The sequence below is a fragment of the Canis lupus genome, chromosome 21 (genome assembly GCF_048164855.1).
Source record: "Canis lupus baileyi chromosome 21, mCanLup2.hap1, whole genome shotgun sequence".
NCBI lineage: Eukaryota > Metazoa > Chordata > Mammalia > Carnivora > Canidae > Canis > Canis lupus.
Window position 1 is genome coordinate 6458368 of NC_132858.1, and position 24570 is coordinate 6482937.

General features: G+C 44.1%; 1 protein-coding gene across 26 annotated transcripts in view; it reads left to right on the plus strand.

The window, feature by feature from the left end:
- The first annotated feature begins 3598 nt into the window (after positions 1 to 3598).
- Positions 3599 to 24570, plus strand: part of PPP6R3 (protein phosphatase 6 regulatory subunit 3) — a 144170-nt gene continuing 123198 nt past the window's right edge. For 15 of the 26 annotated variants that reach the window (XR_012013706.1, XR_012013708.1, XR_012013711.1 and 12 more), the window contains exon 1: positions 3600 to 3744. The gene's annotated coding sequence lies outside the window, so the exon portion shown is untranslated. Of the gene's footprint in view, positions 3745 to 24570 lie in introns of all 26 variants that reach the window. The other 11 variants (XR_012013703.1, XR_012013704.1, XR_012013702.1 and 8 more) reach the window with 2 other exon arrangements.

Below are 24570 nucleotides of genomic sequence, written 5' to 3' on the forward strand. Positions count from 1 at the left end.
TAGTATAAAGTGTTTTGTTTTTTTTAAATCACTACTTAAAAATTTTTTTTATTTATTTATTTTTTAAATTTTATTTATTTATGATAGTCACATAGAGAGAGAGAGAGAGGCAGAGACACAGGCAGAGGGAGAAGCAGGCTCCATGCACCGGGAGCCCGATGTGGGATTCGATCCCGGGTCTCCAGGATCGCGCCCTGGGCCAAAGGCAGGCGCCAAACCGCTGCGCCACCCAGGGATCCCAAAAATTTTTTTTAAATAAAATCATTACTTGCTAGAATTAAAATTTGGCAGCTCTGTGTCTGTTCCCAAAATTAGGGGGCAATAGCTGGGTGATGGGTATGTGGGCATTCATTATTCTTTTCTCTCTACTGTTGAATAAGTCTGAACATATTCACATAATTTTTTTAAGTCCAGGTGGATTGAAATTTTAAACATTAAAAATTAAACCATAAACTTTTCTCTCTACTGTTGAATAGGTTTGAACATATTCACATAATTTTTTTTTTAAGTTTAGGTGGATGCTGAGGCCAATGCAAAGGTTCAAAGTCACTCTCCTGCTTAAAGCCTGTCAATGACTCTCTATGGCCCTCAGGGGACAGGCTGAGTTCAGATGCCTCCTCTTCCTTCAGGAAGTCCTCCTGGACTTCAACCCTTCCAGTTAGGTTAGCTCATCATAATTGGAGACTTTTGGGGCCCACTTAAGTTGGGCGAGGTACTACATTATTTCATGTAATTACAGTGCACATGTCCCTGTGACCCTCCTCAGAGTCTGGGATGGAAGAGCCTGAAGCACGTACCGGCAAGTTCTCTGATGATGAATGAGTGAAGGGATCTCTGTGTGTGGCTGGGCTCTCCGCAGGCTCTCTGGAGGGCAGGTCCCAGCCCTCGCCCAGCCTCCTTCTCAGACACCACCCCCTGTCCAGGGGTGTCCTGTAGCCACTCCCATGCTCCTAGGTCTAGTTCCTGGGGCCTGCCCCTCTGGCCCTGCGCTATTCCAGTAGCACAGCTCTGCTGCCCTTGCTCTAATCTGTCCTTTCTAACCTGTGGCCAGTCCTAAACATGCCCCTTCTTGCTCAGAAGGTTTTCCTTGCCTTCTGTCTCTGAGCACAAACCCGAAGTTACTTGGCTTATCCTCCAATGCCTCTGTGAGTTCCCTCCCACGCTCCTCCCCCAGTCCTGGGTCACCCCCACCGGATCCTCTGACCAATGGACATTCTGCTCCCACCTTCTGCAGTTCTCTCCACCAGGCATGGCGGTTCCCCTGCCCAGGCTATCTGTGCATTCGTTCTTTCTCAAACCCTCTGCGCCAGCACACCTCCTGAACTGGTTTCAATCTTGACCGTGTATGTTCCTCATGAGCCCAGTGGTCTTCCCCTAGAGGCTCTGAGCAGCAGGATCAATGCAAATAACATCTGCCCTTGGCTGCTACCTCCCTAGAGGTCCAGCACCCTTCAGCACTCGCGGACACAGGTGAGTCAGTATTAGCGGTACTCTACAGATAAGAACTGGAGAGTCCGAGAGGTCAGATCACCCAGCCAAGCTTACTCAGCTGATATGGGCCACACCTGGTGTCTGAATGCTTCCTGGGTTTCTGTTAACTAATCTGTAAAATGGAGATGATAGTACTGTACTGTCCTGGAGCTACCAGCCACAAAGTCTTTCTAGAGTCTGCCTCAGGCTCTGCTGAGGGAGTGAGCTGGGGGAGGGGCATGTTTGTACCAGAGGCCCAGCTTCCCAGGCAGTGGGGTGGACTCAGCTCCATTAGGTTTCATTCTCCCTGCTGTTTGGCATGGGGACTCAGGGAGCCTAAGCCCGTGAGATGGAGGGAGCTCAGGCCAGCTGGGGGTGATGCAAAGGATGAAGGTACGGGTGCAGAAAGATGCTGAGCATCTGGAGAGCAATCTGGTGGCCAACTCCACTGGTCCTGCCCTCCCTACCCCCAGTGGCCAAGTTATGTCACTTTTTTCAGGATGCAGCTTGGGGACGCTCCACAGTAACCATGCCTTGCCTTCCTTGAGCTTGAGTGGCCATCCCTGACCGAGCCAGCACCACTAGAATGAGCTGCCACAAAGATTGGGAGACCACCAACCTCCCTGCATGGAGCCCCCATTATGACTCCAGGCCTGGTGCCCAAGTGAAGTCTGGGCATTGAGGAGTGTTGGTTTCTCCTTGGCGTGGTGGCACTGTCCCCAAGGCCCTGCACCATGCAGCCACCTCTGCCACCTCCAGTCCCTGCCATGTCCCTCTCTCACCACAACCCTACCTCCTCGCCTGCCTCTCCAACGCTCGGCTTCCGGGTCTCTGGTCTCTCTCCCTGCCACCTGGACCCAGGAGCCCATGGCTCTGTCTTTCCTGTTGGTGGGTTGAAATGCCACCTGCTCAGGAGGGGCCCCCACCACTCTGCGGCCTGTCACTCACATGGAGTGTCCGCCCGTCAGAGCCAGGACCCTCTGCTCCCCACGCGCCCGCGCAGGCTGGGCACGGAGCAGATGCTCCCGGGAGGGCTGCCCAGGGGGCAGCGCACGCCTCCCCTAGCGCATGCGCACTCGCGGGTGTGCGATGCTGCGTGCTGCCCAGCTCGGGCTGGGCTCCGCGGGACCCTCACCTGGCCTGGGCTTCTCAGCCCTGCCGCCACCTTCCGCCCTCCCGTCGATTTACTCGGGACTCGGGACAGCGCCTCGCTTCTATTTAGAAGCCAGACAGGTCATTGGAAAGTGCCCAGGATGGGCCAAGGCAGGCTCTTCTTCTGTGTCCTGGCCCTCCTCCCCCCTCCCCCGCCCCGGGGAGCCCGCGCACAGGATGGGGAGTCCGGGAGAGCATTTCGGAAGAGGCTCCAGTGTAAATCCTTTCGTAAGACAAAAGGGTCGCCCGGCCTGCCAGTTTCCCTCCAGGGGATGCAGGCACAACCGGGGGCGCGCGCGGGCCCCTCACCTGGGCCCCAGGGGTGATGTCACCCTCACCCGGTCCTTCACCTTGACCTCAACTCCGAACACGACCACCACTTTGTAGGAAAGGGCCCAGGACAGACGCACCCCCCTACATCTTCTGTAAAATTCAACCGTGGAGAATGCGGGCATCGATCCCGCTACCTCTCACATGCTAAGCGAGCGCTCTACCATTTGAGCTAATTCCCCAGCTCGGGCGGGCCCCGCCGCCGGAACGCCTTGTGGCTCACGTCACCACGGGTCTCCTCCGGGCCCGCCGACCCGCCCGCCCGCCGGCCTCGCCGCCCCATTGGTCCTCCCGCTGCTCCCAGCTCCGTGGCCAGGATTGGTTTGGCTCCACCGAGTTTTAAACAGCGTTGGCTATCGGATTGGTGGCCCGAAACATCCGTCAGGCGGAGGCCCTGCTGTTGCTACGGCGTTAGGGGGACCCAGCCAGGTTTCTCCGGGTTTCTGATTTGTTTCTCCAGACTCCGGGGTCCTAGAGGTTCCGGATCCGTCAAGTCCCTGGGAAAAGAATGCTCCCTCACATTTGACTGACGGGGCCCACGAGCCAATCGGAGTGGGCGCAACCGGGCCGCGGGGCGGCCCAATAGGATGCAGGGGGCGGGAGAGGAAGGCCAATGAGCGCGGGCCTGGGGGCGGAGACTGGGCAGCGATTGGCTGCGAGGCGGCCGGAGGGAGGGCGGGGGGAACTCAAGGCCTGCTTGATACGTCCGCCATTTTGGGCGCTTCGCTGATGGTGTCGGTGAGCGCGTTTCCCGCCTGAGCGCAACTAGCGGCGGGTCGCGGGCACCTCCAGGTAATGGGGGTGGGGGGGCGGCGGAGCGGGCTGCGGCGCGGGGTGCGTGGGGCGCGCGGCGCGCGGGCGGCGACGGCGAGGCCCGTCCGCCCGGCCTCGGCGGCGCGGGGAGGGAGCGTCCCAGCCCCCTCCCCTCCCCCCCGGAATTCGCCGCTCGGCGGCCGGGGAGGTGCGGCGCCCGGGCTCCCCGGCCGGTCCCCGCCCGCGTCTGTCAGCCGCCTGCCCGCCGCCGCGGGGCGCGGGGGGCCTCGCCGGGCCGGGCGCCGGGGCGGGCCGCGGGCCGGCAGCGAACTTTGCGCCCGGGTTGACGTCCGCGGCCTTGCGCGGCGGCGGCGGCGGCGGCGGCGGCGGCGGCGGGCGGGGCGCGCCCCTCACCCGGCCCGGCCCGGCCCCTCTGCGGCCCCGCCGCCCGCCCGCCCGCCCGGGACAACTTCTCTGGGCGCGGGCCCGGGAGCGTGTCAAGTTGAGGCGGCCGCTCGCGGCAGACTGGCGCGGGCCATTGTTGGACTCCGTGCTGCGTGGAACAAGTTCTGCGGGGTCCTGCTCTTCCGCCGCAGAGCCCTCGGCACGCGCGGAGCCCAGCGCGGAGTGTTTCCGCAGCCTTCCGAGCGGGGCTCTTCGCTCCGGTGTTGTGACTCGAATGTAGACCTGGTCACGGACGCCTCCCTGGCGAATATGAGCGAGGGGGGTGGTCCTCCGCGCGGCTGGAAGTACCTCCTCTTAAAGAAGCCCGTCGTGGTGAACTCGGAGGGCTTTCCTGCGCGCGGCGTGCTCTCCTCGCAGCTGCGCCGTGGGTTGTAGGTGCACGAGACGAGCCCACGGCTGTTACCCTATGTCCGACGTCTCAGCCTCCGCTTCCTAACGTTTCTTCACGTTTTCTCTCTGGGTCGGCTGGAGCTTTGTTTATGTTTTGCTTTTATGGGAGGGGCACTTGGTGGTGGTTTCCTTTCGTCCCCACGGCCCTTGTTAACGTGGATGCTGTTCCACTTTGTGACCATGTGAAGTTTACTTTGATTTATGTCCCCAAGGTCATGTGGCAGGTAGGCAGCAGCAAGTGGGGAAAGGGACACTGGATTTCCAGCCACGGGAATAAACGTCTCCTAAGTGGTGCTGGTGTTTCCGCTTTCTTGACTGCGAAGTTAGGCTTTCCCGGACTCAGGTCTTGGCTTCACCACTTTCTAGCCCTGTGACCTTGGACAAGTGCCTCCACCTCTCTGCTCTCCCTGTAATGTGACAGTAATAGTAGTAGTGTCAGCCTCGTAAGTGTGTCGGGAGTAAATGGGCTACAAACGGGGCCTGGCCTGTAGAATCAGCTTAGTGCAATTAGTGGCTATTACTACTTGAACTTTGATTTTTAAATGTTTAGTATCTGGAAGTTAGGTGAGTGTTTGTGACTTGGTGACTATCTTCAGAAAGCTCTGTGTATTTGTTTATTTAAAGATTTTGTTTATTTATTTATGAAAGACAGAGAGAGAGAGAGAGAGGCAGAGACACAGGCAGAGGGAGAAGCAGGCTCCATGCAGGGAGCCCAACGTGGGATGTGATCTTAGGACTCCAGGATCACACCCTGGGCCGAAGGCAGGTGCCAAACCATTGAGCCACCCAGGTGTCCCAGCTCTGTGTATTTAACATTAGTTCTGCTGAGAAAGTGAACTGGAAGTTATTTTAAATTTTTTCAGAAGAGGGATGGTTGAAGATTCATTAAATAACAGATGTTTCTGGGAGCAATAAATGAGTGGTGGTGCCTTAGGATGTTTCCTCTAAGAGGTGGTTAAATAAAGAAAAGCCCATCAAAAGCTTGGGTTAGATTCTGTCCTTGGGATACTGGGTCTTGAGTGTGATTGGTCCCCATATCAACTCCAAGATTTCTCAGTGTACCTCTGGGTTATTGAGGTTTGAAAGGTTGCTGTGCATTGACATATACTTCAGTGAAACCAGTTTGGGAGATAACTGTTGTCCTGCATGGATGCTTTGGAAGCTGTTTTGCCTTTCAGTGTGTCTGATTATGGAGTTCTGCAGTATCTAACAAAATGCCGTTCACTCAAGTTACACATAATACTCAGTCTTCAAATTCCTGCCCTATGCTCTTTTTCCTGGTACTCAAAGCCATGCTTGCCGGTCTTTTGGTATTATTGCTTGGGATCTGGCTTGCTTTATTTGCACTGGGGAAATGTTTTTAGGCAGTTGTAAGTAGAAGTGAGCATCTTGCTGGTATAACTTAAGAACCGGAAAAAGGTTGTTTTGGATTAGAAAACTATAGTTTTTATGTGAAGTGTAGCAAGACAATGCAAAAACTTACAAGTTTGAATTAAGTACTTGAGAGTATGAAAATCAGACCATAGCTGGACAGAAAACGAATGGTAATAAGATTAAGATTTGTGGGACACCTGGGTGGCTCAGTGGTTGAGAGTCTGCTTTTGACTCAGGTAGTGATCCCGGGGTCCTGGGATCGAGTCCCACATCAGGCTCCCCACAGGAAGCCTGCTTCTCTGTTCATGTCTCTGCCTCTCTGTGTCTCTCGTGAATAAATAAAATCTTAAAAAAAAAAAAAAAAGATTTGACATGGTGAGATTTGCTTCTTTAAGATAATTTTTGCATCAATTTGGTATAAAAGTAATGTGCTTATAGCAGACAAAAGTCCCTGCCCCCCAGTTTGTATTGGAATTGCAGTTAGTTGCAAGAATCTCTTCCTTAAAACGGTATTTGTCAGGATCAGTATTTAGTTTGTTACTGTCCTGAACTTGTGTCTTGCGGTTTTATATTTTGGATATTTGAGAGGCAGCATGAGTGTATATTGGTCTAAAATTTTGCAATGTTTTAATACTCCTAAGAAGAATAAATGCTAGTAACAATGAAGTTCTAATCATCTGCTCACCTAAAACTCAGCCTTTAGTTTATTTCATAAAAAGCACAAGAAGTTGTGGTTTGGTCTTCATAAGTCAAGATCTGAGTCCCCATGTGGGCGGAGTAGTTTGTTAGTTACTTAGGTCAGGTGGACTGAAGAAATAGGCCTGGGCTCTTAGCTTTAAGCAGCTAGCTTTCTTTCTTTCTTTCTTTCTTTCTTTCTTTCTTTCTTTCTTTCTTTCTTTCTTTCTTTCTTCTTTCTTTCTTCTTTCTTAAGATTTATTTATTTATTATAGACACACACAGAGAGAGAGAGAGAGAGAGAGAGAGAGAGAAAGGCAGAGACAGAGGGACACAGGAGGAGGGAGAAGCGGGCTCCATGCCGGGAGCCCGATGTGGGACTCGAGCCCTGGACTCCAGGATCGTGTCCTGGGCCAAAGGCAGGCGCTAAACCGCTGAGCCACCCAGGGATCCCCTAAGCAGCTTTCTTATTTCTTCTTTAAAGAATGTCAAGTAATTGGCTTTTTAAATTTACTGTAGATAGATGTTAACTAATTCAGGGGTGATTTGCCCCCAAAGAAACATTTGGCAATGTCTGGAGACATTTTTGCCTGTCATACCTGTGGGGATGGGCAATGTGCAACCTGGGTAGACACCACGGATGCTGCTGGACATCCTATAATGCACAGGATAGCACCGAAACATAAAATTATCCAGCCCCAAATATTAATAGTGCAGAAACTGAGGAGCCCTGTTCTAGATAGAGGGTAGGCTGGCTTGCATTAGAATCATTTGGGACATTTTTAAGACCATGGATGATGGGCTCCACTTCTGGAAATTTTTGGTGGTATTGAGAATATATTTTTCGGAAGCTCCCCAGGTAATAACTGAAGTATAGCTAGGTTTTGGAACTGCTCTGCAAGACCACAGATACTAGTGACTACTTGTGGGTCAGGGAATCCTTCAGGTGATCTGTGAGCTCGGTCTCTGTGGTCCCTAGATCCTGCCTTGGAGATTACTTAGTAGTAGGGAGAGACGGTATACATGTTGTTTTCAGGTGCATAAAGACTGACCTTTGAAAGAAATTTTAAATGAATTGATTGCTTGATATAATTTAGAAACTTTTTTGCCTTTATCTCATGAAAATACATTACCATATTGTGCTGAAACTTAGCACTCTTGGGTGTTTAGGGTTGTTTGCTCTTATGCGTAATAACTTTATACCGTGATTTTTGAGTTTTATATCCTGTGCTCTCATCCAGTCAGCTAGCTGTCAGTTCTGTTTTTAGATGCCAGCTTCATCATTATCTTTTTTTTCTTTTGTAATGAAGACCTATTTCCAGAGAGTTAGCCCAGGATCCGTTTGCCAGTTTTGTGTTTTGAAGGCGAGAGAGGCATACTTCATGCTTCACGTTTAACACAGACCCTTGCTTGCTAGTAAAAGGGGCTCCTCTGGGCCCTGGACTCTGGCCCAAATGGGTGAGTGTTTTTTCCTTCTGGAGGGGGCGACGGACGGAGAGGGATGAGGTGCAGTAGTAGAAAGGCAGATGTCCTTTTCTCACACATACTTACAATTTAGATCGTCTGGTTTATTGAATGAAAGAATATTAGTTTAAAAACTATTAAAACTATACAAATTTTCAGCAACTGGAATGTTAGTATCTGAATATATAAAAGGGAGACAATCGTGGAGGCCTTCCTAATCTTTCATCCCGAAATTCAGCTTATGGCTGTTATTGAGAATGACAAGCGACCCCTCCCCTACCAACTTCTTCTAATCCTCATTTATTTGATCAGCAAATATAGTAATTGAATCCTTACCTTGCCAGGAACTGTATTAGGGATTCACTCGTGAACAGGCACTTAAGGACTTGCAGTTTAGAGTGAAAGGTAGCAATTAGGAAAGGGATGCAGTTTTGGCTGGGAGACCAGGTAACAAAGCTTGTTAGAATTGTACATGGTGTAAGTGGGCTCCTCAGGGAGGCTCTACTGGCCTGGGAGGTTTGCTCCTTTGCAGGTTGAGTTTGCCTGAAGTCTCTTGCCAAATAATAAAGTAGTTACACCTTTGTTTCTTATATTTACTAAGTGGTTACTTTGACTTGCCTCCTTGGTTTGGTGTAAATTAGAAAGCAATCCCATTGTTCCTGTGCTGGTGAAGCTGTTTTATAATGACAAATAGGATTGGGCTGTATTGTTTTTTGCTCCACAGATGTTGGTTGTAAGTCAGTCATACCGGAAACACTGACAGGTTCCATACCGATCGGAGGTTTGCTGTAGATTCATGCCATGTTTCTTAAGCATCCTTGAGGTTGATTGTGCCACCAACGGGAATGGGTTTTTTTTCCTGCTGCAGTTGGACCTAGGTTGACTGGAGATTTGTTTTTGTGGTCTTTTGACTTTGGCTTAGATTTAGTTGCCACAGAAACCCCTTTTCTTCCGCTCTCCCTTCCCATTTATTTTTATTTACTTGGAGAGAGGAGATAGTTACTAGTCTAATCAATACTCAGTTTATTTCAGGGTTTGAATGATGATGCACTGACATCAGGTAGATCAGCTAGCGAAGAAGCAGGTCAAAGGAAAGGGAACCAGGGCACCTGGGTGGCTCAGTTGGCTAAGCGTCTGCCTTTGGCTCAGGTCATAGGGTCATGGGATCAAGCCCCACTGCTCAGTGAAGAGTCTGCTTCTCCCTCTCCATCTCCCCCCCCCCCATGTTTGCTCTCTCTGTCACACTCTCTTTTTTAAAAAAGGAGGGGAAAGGGAATTTTGGCAGTAGTTGAAAGGCTTCTCACCTTATTGGGGATATTTTCATGTCACAGACTTGGCAAAGATCTGAGTTTACTCTGAGCAGAGGTGTTTTACCACTTGTCACTTACAGCTGGCTAGCATTGACTTGTTTTATAAGTATTAGGACAACACAGTGAACTGTGAGTTTATACAAAGTTTGATAGGTCCTGAACATCTTTTTACTGATATAAAGAAGCTCTGCTTTTGTACTTTTTGGTGACTTTGGAGAAAAATAGGGTTGTATTCCAAAATTTCTTGCAATGGGAATATATATTGACTTGGAATGGTCTGTGTAACCCAGAGGCTGACTGCCATGAAATCTGGTAACCTACAGGAAAGATAAATTAAAGATTGTTACTTTGGAACATTAGAAGAACAAAAAGGCTGCAGGAATAGGAGTCTGACTGGGTGTTGAATTAGACTTGGAGAAGGCTATTTGGATTGCTGGTTGGAGCCTTGAGTTCCTTTACCTGGATATAAATATGAACAATAGTGCTGGTGTCAGAGATGTGCTTTCGCAAGAGGAAAAAGGAAAGCTTATGTGAACAGCCAAGGCACCCTGAGACCCCAGTCAGGGCAAGTAAGGCAGGGGTGTGACTAACCCACTGAGGCGTGTTCTGTAGTGGCCTGTAGTCCATAGACATTGGCTGGACTTTGGTAAGATCTGGGCTTTTGGTCCATGGATGGGGGCAGTGGCAGGAGGAATATTGAAAAGTACTGACTTGATTGGCTATTTGGGGCTTCCTTTCTTGAGAGTCATGATTTTGGAGCTGGAACAGACATTAGAGGTCATTGATTCCTAGAGAAAAAATGCAGGCCATTGCTGGAGAAGGGACCTGTAGGCAGCTGACAAATTTCAGTTCCTGGGTGATTCCTTAGGGTTTTGGTGTCCCCCCCCCCCCCCCCAGAGTGCAATTTCTAGTGTGATTTGCTTCAAGAGTGACATCACAACTGGATCTCACTAGAGTTGAGAATAAATGCTTAACTTCTGAGTTGTTTCCTTTTGGTGGTAGTACTTGTCAGTTTTCTGTCGTAGCAGATGAGGGGATAGTGTTTCCAGTTTTCTTTTCTTGACCTGGAGACACACAGGGTTTCTATTGCCTCTGGACATTGTGCACAAATCATCTGACTCTGCTGCCTGCAAGCAAGACCCTGCCCCTTCTGATTAAAAAATGCTCTTTCTACTATGGACCTCTCATCCTTGATTTATTACACCCTTACATGGATTCAACGACTGTGTATTTGGTACCTATGATAGGTGCATAGTATTTTAAACTAAAGGAGTTTTCACAGATTAATACTGTTCTCCTTCCCCAGTTCAGAATATATTGTGAAGGTCAAGAGTACATAAGGATCTAAAATAATGGGCTTTGACTTCTGATTCCCACAGTCTTCCAGCTTTGTAATCCTAATATTAGATGACATCTTTGTTCATTTAGTTTCCTTATCTGTGACATGAATATTAAATGTAAACTGATTATGGGCACCTGGGTGGCTCAGTTGGTGAAGCGTCTACTTTTGGCTCAGGTCATGATCCCAGGGTCCTGGCATGGAGCCCCATGTGGGGCTCCTTGCTTGTTTGGGAGCCTGCTTCTCCTCCATCTGTTTCTCCTCTTGGTCATGCATGTGCGTTCTCTCTTTCTCTCTCCCTCTCTCTGTCAAATAAATAAAATCTTTAAAAATAAATTAAACTGATTAGTACAATGTCTAGCACAGTAGTAGTTTTATTGATATTATTACTGTTATCAGCCTTCTTCCTAATAACAATAGAAATAAGTACAGAAATGACTGAGGTGCAGTGAATCTCCTAAAGAAGTGAAATGGAATATTGAGGGATCTTAGAGAACTTTGAGGTCTGACTAGTGGCTCTGGGGAGGTCCTGTGTGATGATGGTACAGGTTAAAAGAGGTTACGAAATTAGTGTTTGTGTGTGTGTGTGTGTGTGTGTGTGTGTGTAGAGAGGGAGAGAGAGGAGTTGTGTGTGTGTATATATGTATATATATATATAGAGAGAGAGAGAGGAGGTAGTGTTTATATTATATATTAGAGGTTATGGAATTAGTGTTTTTTCTTTCTAAATTTGGATAGTGTTATATATGCTTTACTTAGGTAAATGTGGTATTTTCTTACTTTGATGAGAGTAGAGACCATAAATTTGAAGTTTTGCATTTTGCTTTATAAAACAGTTTAAAATTTCTGTTTCTGGCACTTATGACATTATAAAGGTAACTATTTGCTTTAGAGTCTCCTATGTTACATAGAACCATATTTTTCAGTGTACTGTGCTCTTGAAGAAAATCATATATGCTTTGAGGGATCAATGCATTTTAACAGATAATTGGATCTTTTTTATTTTGCACTTAATTTCTTTACAGATTCCGTGTTATAACCAGATAATACCTTTTTTTTTTTTTTTTTTAAAGACTTTGAGAGAGAGAGAAAGCATGAGCTGGGTGGCAGGTGAGTGGCAGAGGAAAAGGAAGCAGCTGAGCAGTGAGCCTGACCAGGGCTCAATCTCAGGACCCTGATATCATGACTGTGCCACCTAGGTGTCCCTGGACAACACTTTTCTGTAGAGGGGCGGTTAGTAAATATGTTAGGCTTTGCAGGCTGTGTGATCTCTTAACTAGTCAGCTCTGTCATTGTGATATGAAAGCAGCCACGGACAAAATCTAAACAAGTGAAGGTGGCTATTGGGGTGCCCAGGTGGCCCAGTGGGTTAAGCGTCCAACTCTTGCTTTCAGCTCAGGTCATGATCTCAGGGTTGTGAGATCAGTCTCTCTGCTGTGTGGAGCCTACTTAAGATTCTCTCCCTCTGTCCCCTCTTCCCCCATCTCTCTCTCTTCCCCTCCAAACCCCCCCCCCAAAAAAAACACCCTAAACAACAACAAAAAAATGATGACTGTCTTCCCGTAAAACTTTATTTACAAAAACAAAGTGGAATATATAAATACCAAATAACCAAGTTGTACATTTCAAATGAATATGATATTGTTTCTTAATTAAAGGTCAATGGAAAAATAATAAAACTATTTTGAAAACCAGGACCTCACAAACAGAACAGATGGTGGGCTGGATTTGGCCTGTCCTGCTCTAATATACTTTTTTATTTTAATTTTTAATGTGATCATATATTCAGAGAGTATATAGTGGCATGTGTAGGTACTACATGTTAAAACCAGCAACTATGTACCGACTAACTAGCTTAAGAAATGGAATGTTGCCACTACCTTTGGCTGAATGTCTTACCCTGACCACCTCTTCCTCTTCCATCTCCAGAAGGCAAGCACTACACTGCATGCAGCATTTTCTTGCTTTATGCTATTGCCATATGTGAAAGTATTCTTATATAATGTAACTTAATTTTTTCTAAGTCTTTAACTAGGATAGAATCATTTTATTCTATGCCCCTCCCCCTCAGTATTGTTTTTTAAATTCCTTTATTCAAATGTTTGAGGTTTGAGTATGTCTTAGGCACTAAGGTATATATTTTGATGCTGGATATGTTAGCATGAGTAAAGCAAACAAAAGTCTCTGCCCTCATGGAGCTTACATTTCATTGGGGGAAAGAGTTAACATGTAAGTCAAAGATAGAGCAGTATTTATGTAGCAGGGAGAAAAGTGAAGCAGGGAGGTGGGTGGATGGAGACTTTGTGAGGTTTGAAAGGTGGTCAGGGTGGACTTCCTGAGAAGGGGGCCTCTGAACAGAAGGGGGTGTGGGAAGGAGCCCTGTGGCTGTGGGTGAGGGTGGGGTAGAGTTGCGGGAGGACCCTTACAGGTAGGGTCCTGCTGGAGATGCTAAGAAGGGTTGTGCCTGCTATGTTGAAGGGACACTGGGGATGCCCACTGGCTGGAGGGAGAGCCCAAGGGAGAGTGGTAGTAGATAACATCAGAGGGGGGTAGGGGTGGTCCTTGGGGCCGTCACACAGACCATTGTTAGGATTTTATCTTTTTCTCTGAGTGAGATGGGAAGTCATTGTAGTGTTTTGAGCACAAGTGTGATACCAGACCTGAAGCTGTCAGGGTAGCTGCTGCCCCTGTGCTGCCTCAGGATCCAGCTGAGCAATGATTGCAACTCGGGCTGAGGGGGCACAGGGTGGCCATGAGAAGTGGTTGGGTTCTGGATGCAGGTAGACTGACAGGATTTGTGGACAGATTGAATGTAGGTGTAAGAGTGGAGTGAAGGATGGTACTAGGGGCTTTGCTTGCAGTGGGAGTTGTCGTGTGTGAAGAAAGGGAAGACCATGGGAGGTATGGGTTGTGGATGTCACATCAAGATTTGGGTTAAGCTTAGACATGTGAAGTTTGTGGAGGTTTTAGAGAACCAGCCAGACACATGGAGGATTAAGATGTCTGGAGTTGAGGGGAGAGGTCTGGGCTGAAGCTAGAAATGTTTGAGGCTTCAGTGTTTGGATGACACTTGAGCACCCCAAGGTGGAATGGGGGCCAAATCAGCAGAGACAACAGGGATGGGCCGTCTCTGAGGTGTAGGAGGATCAGGCTAGTGTGTTGTCTGGGATGCCAAGGAGGGAGGGAGAACCTGTGCTCACTGCCACTGCTGTCAGGTCAAGTGAACAGAGGGCCGGGGCTTGTTGGGTGACTCTGGCAGTGCTGAAGCCGCCTGCAGCCTTGAGAGCAGTTCCCACGTGCTGGTGTCTGAGAAGCCTGGGAGGGAGGCTTACAGAGGATGGAGAGAAGAGGACAGCAGGTAAAGAAAGTTCTTTCATGGGCATGTGCCATGACACCAAAGGGAGAGATTTGGGACCCTGAGCAGGTTTTGTTGAGATGGCAGAAATGACAGAATTTTGGTATCTGTGGCGGGAGATGATTCTTTATGGAGTCAGCAACCCAGTGAGGCAGGAGGCAGACACTGGCTGGAGCTGTGCTCTTGGGAAGGTGGCAGGAAATGGGCAGAGTGCCCAGGTAGAGAGCCTGTGGGGTCCTCCTTGCTGAGAGTTGGGGTAGTGGGAGCATGTGGACATGCTTCTCTTTCTTTTTTCTCTTGATGAAATAGAAGTTATCAGCAGTCAGTGAAGATTAGGTGACTGGAGGCTGGTCCCTACAGAAGAGGTCCAAACAGAAGAGGGACAGGCCAACCTCAGGGAAGTGATCCTGAGTTTAAAGTGAGAACAGACAGCACTTGAGTTTGTTTTACCAGAAGCAGAGTAGGTAGTGCTGCAGTGGTGTTGGGGTTGTGGGTTTCCTGGGTTATAAGTGGCTGAGCAAGAGGTTAACGGAGTGATTGTAATGGGGTAGGGAGCATGGAATTACAGCTGGGAAGGGAGGGAAGTGAGGATGTGTGGACAGGGAGGTTTGGCCGTATTGGTGCACGAAGCTATACTTCATTCCTTTTCAGTTCTATGTTCTGTTTCAGACTGGGTAGATCTCAATCTTTGTCCAGTCATTGGAAGATAAAATTGTTTCCAGTAAAGAAACAGTGCTGCTTTGAACAAATGCAGAAACAATTTCTCCAGGGTATATACCTTGGAGAAAATTGTAGGGTAATGGGACCTATATACATTTTTAACTTTCGTAAATGGTGCAAATTGTATTCCAGGGTGGTTGTACCCATTTACCCTCCTACCAGCATTGTTATTCTGCATCCTTGCCAACACTGATATTGTAAGATTTTTTTTTATATTTGCCAATTTAAAAAAAATAAGCTTTATTGAGATATAATTCACATCTACATTTCATCCATTTAAAATATAGAGTCCAGGAGCACTTGGGTGGCTCAGTTGTTTAAGCGTCTGACTCTTGGTTTTGGCTCAGGTCATGATCTTAAAATTGTGGGATTGAGCCCCATATCCTGCTCCATGCTCAGTGCAGAGTCTGCTTCAGATTCTTTCTCCTTCCCCCAATACCCTCCTCCATGCTTGCTCTTCTCTCTTCAAAAATCTTAAAAAACAAAAAGTAAAGTGTAGAGTTTAATGCATTTTAGTATATTCACAGAATTGTGTAATTCTGTAATATAGAATTGTGTAATTAGACCACAGTCTAATTTGAGAACATTTTCATCACCCTGAAAAGAAACCTTGTCCTCTTTAGCAGTCCTTCCCTATTTCTACCTAACTTCAAGGCAACCACCTATGCTTTGTATTGATTTGCCAATTCTGGACATTGGATATGACAAATCATACACTGTATGATACACTGTCTCTCATGTCTGGCTGCTTTCACTTAGTGTCAGGTTTCACAGTTCATCCGTGTTGCAGCAGGTGTCAGTATCAGTACTTCATGCCTTTTTATTGTCCTATACATTGTCATATGGATATGCCCAGTGTTCTTATCCAATTATCAGTTGATGGACATTTGGATTGTTTCTACTTTTTGGCTGTTATGAGTAATACTGCTATGAGCATTTGTGTACAAGTCTTTGGGTGGACATATGTTTTTATTTTTCTTGGTGTATGCTTAGAAGTGGAATTCTTGGGTATCATGGTAACTCTGTGTTTAACATTTTGAGGAACTGTCAAACTTTTCCCAGCACTGTATCAGGGTTCCAATTTCTCCATGTCCTTTACCAACATTTATTATTTTCCATTAAAATTAATAGCTATCCTAGTGGGTGTGAAGTGTGGTATATCATTGTGGCTTTGATTTGCTTTTTCTTCATGACTATTGCTGTTTGACATCTCTTCCTGTGCTCATTGGAAGTTTCTCTCTAGAGAAAATTCTCTTCAAATCCTTTGCCCATTTTTTTTTTAAAGATTTTATTTAATTATTCATGAAAGACAGAGAGAGGCAAAGACATAGGCAGAGAGAGAAGCAGGCTCCACACAGGGAGCCCGATGTGGGACTCGATCCAGGGACTCCAGGATCATGCCCTGGGCCGAAGGCAGATGCTCAACCTCTGAGCCACCCAGGTGTCCCTCTTTGCCCATTTTTATTAGTATATTTTTGCATAGTTACAATGTTCTTTTCTCTAACTACTAATGAAGTATGCTTTTGGCAGTTTCATTTCTACCTCTCTAAAGTGCCTGCTTATGTCTTTTTTTTTTTTTTTTTTTGCCTATGGAGTTGTTTGTTTTTTAAGTAAACTGTACTCTCAATGTTGGGCTCGAACTCATGATTTCTAGATCAAGAGTTGCATGTTCCACAGACTGAGCCAGCCAGGCATCCTTGTAGGAATTCTTGCGTATTCTGATTAATAGTCTTGTGTTAATTATCTGTGTGAAGAATACTTTTCCCAATTGATGACTTGTTTATTTACTGTGTTTATGGGGCTTTTTAAAAAGTATTTTTTGAAAGCATGGAATAAAAGGGCAAAAGAGGATCTCCATGTCTTCTGACCTGATCTTATTGGTGTACTGGCCAGTTACAAGAGGAAACAGACTTTTGGTTTATAGGTAATTGTCTTTTAAAAACTTTTATGGGGATGCCTGGGTGGGTGGCTCAGCGGTTGAGCGTCTGCCTTCCAGCTCAGGGCATGATGTTGGAGTCCCCAGATCAAGTCCCACGTTGGGCTCCTTGCATGAAGCCTGCCTCTCCCTCTGCCTGTGTCTCTGCCTCTCTCCCGGTGTCTCTCATGAATAAACAAAATCTTTTAAAAAAATAAATAAAAACAAAAAATAAGTTTTATGGTTTTTCTCCCTAAAAGTTTTACACATCTTTTGTTAGATTTATTCTTTGGGTACTTTATAATTTTTGTTGCTATTGGTAATGATTTTTTAAGTTAAATTTTCTATTTGCCAAATGGCAGTGCGGGTACCTTTATATGCAGCCCTTCTATGCTGTAATTCTCTAACTTAATAATTTGCCTGTGGACTCTAGGGGTTTTTATGTAGATAATCATCTCATCTTTGAATAACGGCAGTTCATTTCTTTCCAGTACTTTTACTTTTTATATCTTATTCTAGTCCTTTTGCACTGCTTGAGGACAGCCATTGCAGTGGAGACTATAACTGGTAATGGCAGACATCATTGTCTTATTCTCAGTTTTAAAGGAAATGCTTTTATATTTCATCCTTAAATGTATGGTACTTTTTTCCCCATTAACAGGTCGAGGATGATTGCTTCAGTATTAAAGAGAAATAATTAAAAAAAAATCACAAGTAGGTATTAAACTCAACTGAATGCATTTTCTCCATCTATTGAGATGATGATAACATGATTTTCAACTTTAATCTGGTAATGTGGAAAAAATTAAGGCAATTTTTAAATTAAGATAATATTGAAATGAACTTGGGATTAATCCATCTTGATCATGACATATTTTAAAGAAATACTGTATTATTAAAATTTTTTTCTGGTATTTTTTTTAATGTTTTGACTCACTAAATAACTTAGGATTTATGGATCTGTGTTAATTGGTAAGATTGGTCTATAATTTTCCTTTTTTTATATCAACCTTGATAAGTTTTATAATCAGGGTTATTCTAGTCTAATAAAATAAGCTATGGTATTTCCTCTATAATAATACATTCTCTTAGAGAATATGTAAAATTGGCATTACCTGTTCCTTCAATGTTTGATAAAATTTGCCTGTAAAACTATCAGAGCCTGCCTGATATTTTCTGTCTGACATTTTAAAATTACTGATTTGGTTGCTTTAACATTTACAGGATCATTGGGGTCTTTCTTTTTCTTTTCTTTTTTTTTTTTTTTTTTAAGATTGTATTTACTCATGAGAGACAGAGAGAGAGGGGCAGAGACACAGGTAGAGGGAGAAGCAGGCTCCTTGTGGGGGAGCCTGACGTGGGACTCGATCCCAGGTTTCCAAGATCAGGCCCTGGGCTGAAGGCGGCACTAAACCGCTGAGCCACGTGGGCTGCCCGGTCTTTATTTTTCTTGAGTCACATTTGGTAATTTACATTTTTTCTAAAATTTATTTTGTCTTCATTTTCAAATATATTGGCAGGAAATTTTAATTTCTTTTGAATCTGCCTAATTTGGAATTAGTCACTAATTTTTAACCTATTAAATAGAATGTTTAGGTCTATAATATTCTGCTTTTTCATCTACTTACTTATGTGTACATATATTCTAAGTAAGGTAATTTTCATTTAAATACTACTTTGACTATATCTCAAGTTTCACTATGTAGAATTTTTATCTTTCAGTTCTGAATATATTAAGATTTTCATTATGATTTCTTCTTTGATTAAAGAGTTTGGAAAGTATATTGAAAAATTCTGGTGTAGTTTTATCTTTTCTTAATATTTGTTATTGACTGTTAACATATATCGTGTTAATGAAGTGTGATCCACTGTGATTTTGATTTTTTTAAAATTTTGTTTCAGGCTGTTTTATTTTTTAAAATTATTTATTTATTTATTTATTTTTTAAAGATTTTATTTATTTATTCATGAGAGACACTCACAGAGAGGGAGAGAGAGGCAGAGACACAGGCAGAGGGAGAAGCAGGCTCCATGCAGGGAGCCCGACGTGGGACTCCATCCGGGGTCTCCAGGCCCAGGCCCTGGGCTGAAGGCAGCACTAAACGCGGTGCTAAACCACTGAGCCACCAGGGCTGCCCTGTTGAGGCTGTTTTAATGATGTCTGGTTTGTGGTAAATTTTTATCAGTCTTCCAGTGTATCTGTGTCTAAAAAGCCAGTGTGTTTCTGATTTTAAGGTGAGGTTTTTGTGCTCGCTTCAGCAGCACATATACTTAAGGTGAGGTTTTTCTGTGTATATTAAGTGAAATGCATTAATTGATTCGCATTCAGACTAGTATCTAGTTTGTCTGCTGTTATGTCACTTGCAGAGGAGTATTGTTGAAATCCTTTGTTATAATGGGAGCCCTGTCACATCTCTGAGGTGCTCTTAGGTTTTGCTTTGTGCCCATAGGTTTAGAATCATCTTGTGGTGAATCTGTCTCGCTAGGAATACTTTTCCATTAAAGTATATTTTGTCAGATATTGGTGTAGCTATACCAAGTGACTTTTGGTTAATGTTTGTCTTAATAGCTATTTTTCTGCCCTTTCACGAACAAACTTTTTGTTACCTTAACATTTTACATGTGTCTTGTTAAAAAAGACTGTATTTATTTATTTTAGAGAGAAAGCGAGGGAGAAAGAGTGCACCCACTAGTGCATGACCAGAGGGAGAGGGAAAAGCAGATTTCCTGCTGAGCAGTAGTCTGATGCAGGCTCCATCCCAGAGTCCTGGGATCTTGATCTGAGCTGAAGGCAGAGGTTTAACTGACTGAGCCACCCAGGCACCCTTACTCTTTGTTGTTACCTCTGAATACCCAAGTACCAGATATATGTTTGGCATAAGTATCAATCAGTATTAAAAAGACCTGAGAAATTACAAGTGATAGAGGATATTAATTTTGTTAAGAACTGGCAAATATTGAGTTTTTTTCTCCATTAGTGTGGAGCGGGTTTTGTGTCAGTAAGGGATTTCTTAGGGATTTTCTACTTCTTCACATTCGTTAGGTCATTTTTATGTCTAGAGATGGGAAAGTTTTCAAAGATATTACCTTTTTAAAATGGGATCATTTAATTGCTAGAAAACATTTATGTGGACCTCACATGTGACTGGCCTAGTGCAGAACACCAAAAACAATCTGGAAAAGGGATGTGGATCAAAATAGATTATGAGCCAAGTGAAAAGAGAGAGAGAGTGCATTTTAGCATTTAGAGCACATGGCCTATTCCGAGGGAGCGGAAGGACTGTTCTGTGCTTATTTTTTTATATGAAATCTTTTCTTACGTTGACTAATAAATGAAAGAGGGACAGTCAAAAACAAAAGAAGCATGGAGAGACTGGAGGGTATGTAGGCTGGGCTAGGGTTGGAACTCACTTTGTGACCCTGTGGTTCACAGGCCCTGCAGATTGTGGTCCTGCTTCTGCCACAGCCTTCCTAGGAGAGAGTTGGGTTTGATGCCAACACTGCTGATGTTGGGAGTGAAGATTTAATAGCTACTTCTAGTCCTATCCCAGTGGTTTTTCAATGAGGACAAAGTGTTTGAAATGCATAGACAATGTAACTATTGTTTCCATCAAACTTCAAAAAATAAAGCTCCATAATCTTCTGGGGCATTGAGGAAAGAAAGAAAGAATTATTGGGGGAATGGGGTGGAGAGAGAACTGGCTTAGCAGAATTATTGTGAGGATTAAAAATAAATATTACTGGGCATGTTTGTATGTATCTCCAGAAAAATATAAAGGAAGTCCATTCCTGCCATTTACCGTATTGTCAGGCCTGTTCAGTTTTGTTTTGTTTTGTTTTGCTTTTTTAAGATTTTATTTATTAGAGCATGCGCCCACAGCAGGAACAGTGAGTGGCATAGGGAGAGGGAGAAGCAGGCTCCCCTCTGAGCAGGGAGCCCCATGTGGGGCTTGATCCCAGGACCCTGAGATTATGACCTGAGCCGAAGGGAGACACTTAACAGTCAGTTACTACTGAATTGCCTCCTAATTAATGTAAACTGCCACCAGCCTGGTGACGTTATCTGTTATTTGGGGTTACTCTTTGTGTCTTGTGTTTCTGAATAACCATGTGCCAGATACATGTTTTGCATAAGCTCAATCAGTATTCAGAAGACCTGAGAAATTACAAGTCTGCATGCCTACATGCCTTACCCTGGTAGATGTAAATTGTGTCTCTTCTAAGTTTGTTTGCCCTGTGCCTGTTATTATAGCTATACTTGTGTTTGATTCATTGTACACATTATTTTTAACTTTTTCCCTCAAGATAAGTGTGGGATGTTCATCTTTCATATCAAGAAGGAGCCTCTGGGAGGGAGGTAGGCAGTATGGCCAGAATGGTTTAGAGGAAGGGTGGATTAAGTTCATGAGAACTGGATTGGAACCTTGGCTTGACCAGACTAGCTGTCTGATTTTGGGCAAATTATTTCACCTTTCTGAGCATGTTTCTCACATAAAACAGTGATGTTAACTTTGAGTAATTTGAATTTATGGGTGTTTATTTTTTATTTTTTGCAAGCATTCTAGTATAGAAGTCACAAACTGACAGAACAAATAGTTCAGGACAAACTGACTTTCTCAGTGGTTAATAGCTTATTTGATGAACTTTTACTAGCTTTGGTTTTGAAATCTTGACTAGAAGTGTAGGATATTGTGGATTTTTCTTTTTAAGTTTATTGCCATTTTTCTGTTTGGGATGAAAACTTAGTTTTTTTTTTTGTTTTGTTTTGTTTTTTTTACTCAAATATGAGATTATATTTGTTTTGAAAAAAAGTAGTCCTAGATAATACCAAACTCTCTTCTGATCACCTCCTGATCCTTTTCTACATTCTGCTGTTAGTTTTGTGTCTGACTTCTTGATTTTTTTCTGTGTATTTGCGTACTTATATATGTGCTTATGGAAACTGTACTGTGTTGGGAACATACACATTTTTACCACTCATCATTTCTCAGTCCTGGCAGTACAGAGAGCTCTTTGCCTCATTCACTTCGATTGCTGCATGGTCAAAGGGTCTCCTGCAGCCGTTTCCCATATCGGTGGGCTTTAGAGTTTTGTTTTGTTTTGTTTTTAATAGCCAGTAATTCAGCTTGTTTCGTTTGGCATAACAAAGTACATTGTTTTTAGAAGCTTTTAGAAACACAGTGTTTGCTGCAGAAATAGGAAAATGCCAAATTATAACCTGGATTCTTTGTTCTTTGGTTTTGCATGTAAAGTACAACTATTAAGCAGCGGAAAAACCTTGTTTTCTTTCAGAAAATTATTCATTTATCTCCCTTTCTTTTTCATTCAAATGATATATGACATATGACATTTTTAAGCTCTATTAAAAATGAACAATTATTTAGCAGTCTTTTTTAAGTTGTAAAATACACATAAGATTTATTTTTTAAACACTTAAAAATTAATAAGCTTTATTTCATAGAGTCGTTTTAGGTTCACAGCAAAATTGAGGCCAAAGTGAAAAAGCTCCCATATATTCCCTGCCTACAGTTAATCCCCACCATGGACATCAGCACCAGAATGGTACATCCATTACAATCCGTGAACCAATACTGGCACATCATTATCCTTCCAAATTCACAGTGTACTTTAGGGTTCACTCTTAGTGTATATTCTGTGGGTTTTGACAAATGTATAATGACATATATTCACTTTTATAGGATCCTACAGAATAGTTTCACTGCCTTTGAAATTTTCTATGTTGCCTATTCATTCCTCCCTTCTACCTTAACTCGCAACAACAACTAATCTTTTTATGGTCTTTATGGTTTTTTCTTTTCTAGAATGTCATATAGTTGGAATCACGGTTTTGGATTTTGGCCATTCTGATAGGTATGAGTGGTATCCTTTTTTTTTTTTTAGATTTATTTGTGTGTGTGAGAGACGGGTGTGTGCCTGTGTGTGTGTGCGCGCATGCGCGCACACACACACATAAGAAGAGGGAGGGGCAGAGGCAGGAGGAGAGGGAGAGAGAATCTCAGCACACTCCCCACTGAGTGTGGAGCCTGACACCCTGAAATCATGAACTGAGCTGAAACCAAGAGTTGGATGCTAAACCAGCTGAGTCATCCTGGTGTTCCTCTCCTTTTTTTGGTAACATTGTTTTTAAATTGCAGTTCCCTAATATTGAGCATCCATTCATATGCTTATTTGCCATATATATGTGTGTGTGTGTGTGTGTGTGTGTATATATGTGTGTGTGTGTGTGTGTGTATGTAATTTTTTTTTTAAGTAGCCCATAGGGGGCCTGAGATCAAGAAAGAGTCGGACGCTTAATTCACTGAGCCACCCAGGCGTCTTTATATATCTTCTTTTTTTTTTTTTTAATTTTTATTTATTTATGATAGTCACAGAGAGAGAGAGAGAGGCAGAGACACAGGCAGAGGGAGAAGCAGGCTCCATGCACTGGGAGCCCGATGTGGGATTCGATCCCGGGTCTCCAGGATCGCGCCCTAGGCCGAAGGCAGGCGCCAAACCGCTGCGCCACCTAGGGATCCCTTTATATATCTTCTTAAGTGAGGTGTCTGCTCAGGGTTTTAGTGCTGTATCTAGAAAGTCATTGCCATAGTTCAAGGTTTCTTAGTTTGGACTGGTATAACAATACTGTAGTCTGAGTGGCTTATCAACAACAGAAACTTATTTTGCACAGTTCTGGAGTCTAGAAATTTGAAACCAGAGTGCAAGCATAATTGGGTTCTAGTGAGGACTCTTTAGAGTTGCAGACAGGCATTTTCTCATCATATCTTTATATGGTCAAAAGAGGGCAAGGGAGCTCTCTGGGGTCCCTTTTATAATGGCACTAATCCTATTTATGAGAGCTCCACCTAATTATCTTTGCAAGGCCTCACTTCTAATACTGTCACCTTGTGGGTTAGGATTTTTTTTTTTTTTTTTAACGATTTTATTTGAGAGAAAGAATGAGAGAGATCACAGAGGGAGAGGGAGAAGCACACTAACTGTTGAACAGGAAGCCTGATGCAGGGCCCTGTCCTAGGACCCAGAGATCATGACTCGAGTTGCAGACAGATACCCAACCGACTGAGCCAGCCAGGTGTCCCTGTGGGTTAGAATTTCTGCATATGAATTTTGAGGGGTCAAAAATACTGAGTTTATTGGGCAAGGTCATCTAGGTTTTAGCTTACGTTATCTTCTGGGAGGTTTATGGTTTTGCATTTTACATTTAGGTCTATGATCTGTTTGGGGTTAATTTTTGTGAAGAGTACAAGGTCTGTGTCTAGGTAAATTCTTTTGCATATGATGTTCCAGCACCATTTGTTGAAACAACTGTCTTTACTCCATTGTCAAAGATCATTTATGTGCATCTATTTCTGGGCTTTTTTGTCTTGTTCATTGCTCTGTCCTCTGCTTAGTACCACACTGTCTTGATTATTGCAGCTTTGTAGTAAGTCTTGAGTAGTGCTAGTCTTCCAACTTTGTTCTTTTCAATATGGAGTTTGTTGTTTTGGGTTTTTTTGACTCTCGTATACACTGTGAAATCAGTTTGTCATTAACCACCAAATAACTTGCTGGGATTTTGATTGTATTTGATTGGAATTGTTCCTGATCTCAGTGGAAAAGGTTTGAGTTTCTCACCTTAAGTATGATGTTTGGTGTTTGGTGTAGGTTTTTCATGGATGTTCTTTATAAGATTGAGGAACTCCCCACTATTCCTAGTTTGCTGGAAGTTTTTAGTCACAAATGAGTGTTGGATTTTGTCAAATGCTTTTTCTGCATTTATTAATATGATCATTTGATTTTTTTTCTTTAGCCTGTTGACATGAATTCTTTTAATGGTTTTTGAATGTTAAACCAGTCAGTC